General features: G+C 43.4%; 1 pseudogene; it reads left to right on the forward strand.

Moving 5' to 3' along the window:
• The first annotated feature begins 293 nt into the window (after positions 1–293).
• Positions 294–8,221, forward strand: part of LOC109462230 — a 14,683-nt pseudogene continuing 6,755 nt past the window's right edge.

An 8,221-nucleotide genomic window follows, 5' to 3' on the forward strand; every position in this document is an offset into this window, starting at 1 on the left:
CAGAAGGAGAGTAATTGCTCACTCTTTTCCCCCAAGGCACCCAGCGTTAACCCCTCGGCACAGCCATTCTGTGTTATTAGTGGCGAGAGAGACCTGCGCGCTTTCGTTCGGCTGGCGGAGGAGAGAGAAGTGTCCGGGGAGACTTGCGCACAAAAGCTGCCGCGAGTGAACCCGGCACACGCACCGGGCCCGCTGAGAATTTTCCACATGCTCCTCACGTACAACTTTCGCCGAGCAATTGTTAGATACCTTTAATCAAAAGTCGCCGATAGGAAACAGCGGGAATTGGCGCGATGGCCGGCGCGGTGGGACGCCGCCCCACGCGGGCGAGGGTTCATTCCACACCCGTTAATTTTGTCGCGTCGAGCCCAGGTGTACGTATTAGTGAGAGAGCCGGGATTACGGCGCCAAGCATCCAGAGGAAATGGTGGGACGGAACGTTGACTAAGCATCTCGTAAAGAAGCGCTGTTGGCTCAGCCCTCCCCTTTATGTTGCCGACAGAACTAGAAAAGTCCATTTTGCGACAACGCTAAATTTGCCAGCAGGCTATTAGAAGCGCACCTGACCACCGACATTACGCTCAAAGCACACTTTTTCCTCAGACTTAATAAGTTTATTTAGAGGACTTTCTTTTCAAGTTAAAACTTTTGGAGACGTTTACAGAGATGCACAGTGATTGGAGGACTTTACTCCCAGAATTCCTTGCTGCAATTCCTGCTGCATTTCTACCAGGTTATACATGAAGGCAGCAGCACCTTTTTGTAACCGTTATGTAACTGAAAGGAAACCTTAGAAACACGCATCTTTATCGGTGCTTAAATGTGCAGAAATGGTGTGACCGAGAGAGATTTTGGTCCATTCAACTTGGCTTGGTTCTGTATTTTCGTCCCATGAAAACTTGTGAGAGCGGTGGTACCAGAGGGCACGACAAGGGACATGTTACATTATTCATGGTCTTTGGGGGACTTTCCTGGCTTCCTGCAGACGGAATAGTGTCGGCGCGCTTAGGCCACGGATCGTTCCGCCCAAACGATCGTATAATTGCCATATGAAAGAAATTTCCGAATATACGCCGCTGACCAAAGTTCCCTCCATGAACATGAAGCGTTATGTTCAGCCATAAGACCCGTTGTGTGCATGTTACAGCTTTGTTCAGTGGACGTTGTAGATATAAACCTAGTCACTCCTGAACAGTAACCGCTGATACACATTGGCAATGGTCGGATACGCCTACGTACGGATGAAATACAGAATGCAACTCCGCTTCACAACTTCCTTGCCCACATGCCTACGCCCCCTTCCATTTCTCCGTACCTGCATAGTTGTATACGTAGATACAAAATGCAGTCTCTACATGTAGATATAGTACATGTAGATAGAGAGAGTATCCATTGTACTTTATTTTTCACTGTTTGCTAATACAAGGCCATCCGAAGCACAGGCTATCGCCCAGTGTACGTTAACGCTAAGTAAGCAGCGCTATCCATACTAAAATCAACCTTCACCACAAAGCAGCACAGACTGCAAAATTTATGGCCGAACGATCGTCCATCGACACTCGTGCACTTTGATGATATTTAGGTACCAGAATGATACATCTGCATTGTTAGTGTGGACCAGACAGCGCCACTCGCCCGACTCTAAAAGATAGCGGCTAAAGTGACATAAGTCAAGCTGACACTCCAGTCAGACATCTGCGTCTGTGAACACAGGAAACACCTCAGTAAAATGGCGGGAAAACAGCGTCGTTCCTGACGTACAATTTATCCAAGTTATAAAACCTGGGACACTGAGTCGCCCCGGGAAAAAAGCTCGTCACTTTTCTCTGTCGGACTCTTGAAAAAAATATCTCGTTGCATTTTGTCTACGAGCCATAGGACAACATGATTCATGAAATGGCCGTATCTTGTACGATATCTGCTACTGAGTTAGACTGAGAAACAGGAAGAATACGCCCAAAGGTTGGGGTACACCAAACGTTCTTCCGCGCTCAAACTCTTCAAACAGATTCCGTATAAGTACGAGTAGGTACATGACAAACGTTTTCTTCCTTTTTTTTCTGCTGTTCATTTACATGAAAAAAGGAACACATTTTTTGGCGTGCAAATGATAAAAAGTTGTAGTCCTATCCAAACTCAATGTAAGTTCACATTATTTTGACAACATTGTGTATTACAAAATCATTCAGTCAAAATAGCCCTTATGGATATCGTGCATATGTATGTTTTTATTGATCATATCACTCTAACAGCGAAGTTCTTACATCTACCAGCGCTCATAAATAACATTTCATTTTTTTTCGTACATATGTCACAAAATTGCAGGTAAAGGGTCTGTTATTATACCGTCTGTATTCGCAAAAGATTGTCAAATAGAAGCTTATGAGTTTATGATGTCCTTGGTGCTAAATGCTATTTACGTGTGCTCTGTCCTTGGTGCTAAATGCTATTTACGTGTGCTCTGTCCTTGGTGCTAAATGCTATTTACGTGTGCCCTGTCCTTGGTGCTAAATGCTATTTACGTGTGCTCTGTCCTTGGTGCTAAATGCTATTTACGTGTGCCCTGTCCTTGGTGCTAAATGCTATTTTAGTGTGCCCTGTCCTTGGTGCTAAATGCTATTTTAGTGTGCCCTGTCCTTGGTGCTAAATGCTATTTGCTATCTACAAAATGGTAGGTAAAGGGTCTGTACTTGCAAAAGATTGTTAAATAGTAGTTTATGATGTAAACTACACCATATCTCTAGTCATTTTGCATCTTCTGTTGTACTGTCGGATATTGAGAGTGCAAAGTTGATTTCAAAGCTTTCTTAAAGTTGCATTATGTAACACTGGGACCATACAAAAAATACATTTTCTGGCCATTTATTTACAAAGTAAGTTTAATCAACTCACTACATTGAAAATAAGTGCCCTTCGGTAAGTGGAGGTGCCAAAATATGACGCCTTACAAGAGCGTTTAATAGCTAGAAACAAGGCTGTCAGCCATGTTTGTTCACATTCTGGTAGTTTGTGGTGGTACCACAAATTGCGTGCGCCTCGTTTGGGCTGTTTTAGCACCAACCATAAATGTCAGAAATGTAAAATTATAGCGCAGATATGTTGAAAAGTGGAAGAATATTACAATCACACAAAGATATTCTGAAAATATTTCAACTTTTGGTACGAAAATGTTACATAATGCACCTTTAAAGGGTAAGCCATTTTCCCGCTATTCCTACATGTAGATGAACTGTTCAAAGTTGTGACGTTCAACATGTCCTTGAACAACTCCTGCCATCTGTCACTTCACTTTTATTTACCTCTTCCACTCTTTCTTCCTCTCGAAGACCCAGAGCTCGTAACCGTTTAACTGTAGACGCACTGACGCCTCCTAAAATGCTCTTTTTTTGGACGAGTCCCGTCTGTACATTTAAAGCTCTCTCGGCAAGCTGGCACCGTGATGGCGCTGTGTGTTCTCTCGGCTTCTGAAGGGACCACATCCGGGACTTCCATGTCTGCCACTGCGGCCCGGGAGACATGTGTTCACGTCTGGTGACAAGCCGCAAAGTTTAACAACTATGTAGTCTGAGTTTGGGTTAGGCATGTTATGTTATGTTATGTACCTGTACTGTACCGATCGCCAAGTACCGGTACTGTACCGATATAACATTAACTACTGCCCTAAGTGACCTTGTGTGCCACAAAGGTGACCAAAGTGACATCTAGAGGGAGAATAACTAATGTGCAACATGTCTGTCAGGGACAGCAAGAGTATTGTAGGACACTTGGACTCTCGTTAGACTGACGATGATTGAATAGTCGTGCGAATGTTTATCGTCAAGACAGCAACAAGAAACAATCCACATGGTTCTGTTTTACTTAAATAAGACATAAGATTCTGCCAAGTCTATTACTGTTTCTATCGTTATTGAGGAAGTTCCGAAGAACATATGCTAATTTGTCAAATCCCTCAGGTACAGGTACAGGTACAGACCTCTACCTACGCACACCTTGGTACCGCTACCTGTACCTGATGTTACGTGTAGGTACGCAGCCCTGCACACAAGCATACATTTGTAAGCATACATAAACGTCAGTTATACTCGTACATAGTCACCTACAGGCAACTCCTGTGAAGAGAAATGAAACAACCTATGTGTCATCATTTAAATACATTGCAGTTGCAGCTAATACTTCTGTAGTGTTGTAGGCTCTGTTACCCTTTAGTTTTATTATGTGTAGCCTCGTCTTTCACTGGTTGGCATGCACTAGAAAACTTTTTTGTCACTACCATGAGCAACTTTTCGTCTTTTTACTGTTTCTGAGATGTCTGTTATGCCTCTCTACACAGGGCTATGGCAGCTTGTGATAACAGTCCTGTAGACAAAGAAAAGTTGCAGCGACAAGGGCGGCCCGAGAGACCGTAGCAAAACTTCACCAACGAAGTTTTGATAGAAATCTCGCGAGATTGTTCGATAGAAATCTCGCGAGACCGTGCTCTGTCCGAGCTAAGTGAGTTCTCGCCCTGAGGAGACGTTCGATGGTTCGATTTTTGGAGAAAATTTAGCTCGCATATCAAGATAGCCTGACGTCTTTCGATTTTGTACAACCACTCTGCTATCTCCTTAAGGTGGCTTTGAAACGTCAAATGAAGATAGCTTTGTTCTAAAAGAATTGAAAAAAAAGATAACTCACTAAGTTGGACTTTCCCAGACATTTAGAAACCTTCTTTTAGCAACAGTCGTTCTCAGTCTTATTTTCCTGACTTAGACATAGTATGGTTGTGCAACATGCTCGCCTCTTGTGTGATTTTAATTTGCTTGCTTGTGATGTCTTTATGTTCAAAGCTTACTCATTTAAGAACGAATGTTAAAGACTCCCGTCGGCTAGATTGAGTGCTTTTCATCTATACTATACCGCACTCGAGAAACGGTACCTTAGTTTTTTTTGTGTTTTTTTTTAATTTCCAGATCATGCCATGCCACCACATTTATACAGGGGTTTGTAAGTATTAAATTAGCGTGATAGAAACATTCCCACTACAAGTAGATCATGCCCTGGACAAGGACATATTTTACGGCTTAAAGATATTCAAAACCCCCCTATGCGCGAGCTATCTGACCCAGCACCGGTAGTTGCTTCCTCACATCCGCCAGCTGTAATACAGTTTACTAGGAGTACATCTTCTTTCCGCCAGTTCGATTTCCGTGTGAGGCACTGATGCAGTTAACAGGTCTTCCTGCGCCGTTCTTAACTTACTTCTTTCGCTACCCGCGCGAATATGATGAAGTTGGCTGCCCAGTCAGCGAGAAAGATGGGTTTGCCGCCGTCGGGGAAGTTTTCTCCCTCTCACTGCCAACGAAAACCCCGATTTGTTAAATCCTGGGAGGGAATAGACCGAAGCCGGGGTCTCCATATTGATGAGTTTTGTCTCGGAGTGACGAATGCCCGTAGTTTACGGCTCCGTTCTGATCGGGGCGGGGTATCAGTCACCCACTAAACAGTGCTGGGCAGGTACAGCGGCCGGCTCTGCCTTACAGACATGTCAGGACGGCGGAGGAGGCAACTTTTTGATGCGTCAGGCGGTGTCAGGACAAAAGTGGGGAGAACTTTCTCCTCTGAACCGTGTGCAAAAGTCGATGGTGGCGTCTGGAGGGGGAAATGGGGTCTACTTTTGCTTGTACAGGATTGAAATACGTAGTGCACACACCACACACACACACACACACATTTACACACATACGAAACGCACACACATTTACACACACACACACACACACACACACATATACACACATTTACACACTCACGCACACACACATTCACACACTCACACACACACATTTACAAACACATTTACACACTCACACACACATTTACACACACACACACAAAGTCAGTTTACATTGACTTTATCACCAACCAGTCGCTGACCACGTTAGATAGACGACTGCCATTGGCCAAGGCTATCCAATATCTATGCGTGACACAGTCTGTATTATTGCCTCTGCCCATAGGGTTATCTTTTCAGTGCCGTTTGTTTGTGTCTATGTATGTATCTTTCTTTGTGGAGAGCATGAATTGAGAAGCTATGGATGAATCTTTCTGAATTTTGGTATGTGAGTAGGCTTTGTCAAAACCAAGGAGTTTATATCCACCTGGCCAAGACAAAGAACAATCATCATATCAGATCAAGGCTCATTTGCATTACTGAGATAAAAGTGCTACATACATGTAGTCTCTATGTTAGGATAGTATTTTCATGCTTGGTACATTTTTAATTGTGTACAGAATGCCATACACTTTTCTCATGATCAATGAAATGCGTCTATAATACGTTAGTGTTCGATAATGGGTTTATCATATTTGTGACATAATGTCAACCAGAATGAATTTTATACATGTATCATACTCAAACTTTATTTTAGGGCACGTTTTGTACTTAGAATACTGATTAGGTGAAGGTAAGAGATCGTGGAACTCTATTTATCCTAAACAACGTTCTAGATAAACAAACAAATTTTGACACATTAAATTTTTTCTTTTCTTTTCTTTTCATTTACATCATTTTCTCATATTTATTTAGTTTGTTTTCTGTACGTTATCAATTTGTCCTGTTTCTTTTATTACCACGACGATTATGACTGTATCTAAGTCAGTTCTTTTACTTTTTCTGTTATCATATCATGTATTGTTCTGTGCAATGAGCGTTGAAAACCGCCATTGGCGATATGCTACACCTGGATGAATAAATAAAAATGAAATAATAAATAAATTTTCTTTAATAAAGACAATTTTTGCTTGTTTTAACAAATAGCAGTCAGAAGAAGGCAGTCCTATAGCCTTTTTGAAGCCGTAGGGGCAGCTGTGGGTTATTATCCATTGCGTCTAGAACAGGGTATTGGAATGCAGAGCCCATCCCTCTCTTTACATCGTCTTTACCGCCCCAACCGAAGTTAGGTACCCACTTTACACTTGATGACACATGATCGGTGCATAACAGGATTCAAACCGAGGACCCCTGCCGTTACGCCACACGACCCCACAAGGCCTATGTCGAAAATCTACCGAATGCCTCAGAAGTTCTTCTCCATTCAGCTTCAGAAGGCGGGAATCACTATGGCAACAGATCAGACGACACTGATGACGCTCTGACACATCCCTGTCAAAGATCCCAGTGTCGTCTGAAGCACAAGTGTTACAACTCAATATGTGGCTTCATATTTCAGCACCATGGCTAGTTGTACGAAGGAGATAGTTTGTTTCATGGCATGATATACAAATATATTATTTCGGTATTCATGAAGCGAATTCGAAGGACGAATGCTTTATAATCTTGGTCGGAAAATTCAATTTTTTGAGTGATTGAGCGAACAAAAAAACTGTTGTGTGTTGAAGTTTAAAGACCTCCAGTGCTAATAAATGACGGTAAATGTCAATATCAGACATATGTTCTCCTCCAGAATATTTTAGTTTTACCGCCCTGTGATTACATTGGATGCCCTGAAGTTCCTAAGTGGTAAGTTTGCCGTTCTGTCTAGCTGTGCGCATCTGCCCCGTGCGCGGCTCTCGGCCGGCCCGGTAATTACGGTCGGAGTGGCAGGTGGGAGGGGGCAGAGCATGTCGGGTAGACTGGTAAGCCGGGTCGGCTGGAGAGGTGTGATTGGCCGTTATCTAACGGTCGCACCTGACCCCACAGTCTCTCCGGGGCCCCAGGTCACAGGGTTACGTTGTACGGAGGTGACCGAGGGCACGTAATATTGGGCAAAAACACTCCTTGCCTCAGCTACGCACCTATTGCCTCGAGCGTTTTGAAAGTTCGCAGAACGTATTATCATTATTGTACCTCCTATTTCCAGCAATAAAACATAAAGAGCTCTACTAGTAACGAGAAAAGTACGTTGTCTCCAAGTAAACGTAGTGTAACTAAGTCTGAAGTCAGCTAGAGTATTTTCTGGGATAAAGTAATCAATGAAATGGCTGATCTGGTATCATTCTCAGATTAGTGATGGTGTGGGTGACTACATGACGATAACGAGTCAGTAGTGTTGTCATAGCCTCCACCAGGCTTCGGGAGGCGGCTGAAAGAGTAGAAATCGGCCAAATAGAGAGATAACATGCCATGGGAGTTTGCTGGGAGAGAACATTTTGCCGCACCCGGGTGCAAACTCCCCTGGCATGTTATCTCTCTATTTGGCCGATTTCTACTCTTTCCAGCCGCCTCCCGAAGCCTGGTAGAGGC

Source organism: Branchiostoma belcheri, unplaced genomic scaffold (genome assembly GCF_001625305.1).
Source record: "Branchiostoma belcheri isolate BF01 breed outbred unplaced genomic scaffold, Haploidv18h27 scaffold114, whole genome shotgun sequence".
Classification (NCBI taxonomy): Eukaryota; Metazoa; Chordata; class Leptocardii; order Amphioxiformes; family Branchiostomatidae; genus Branchiostoma; species Branchiostoma belcheri.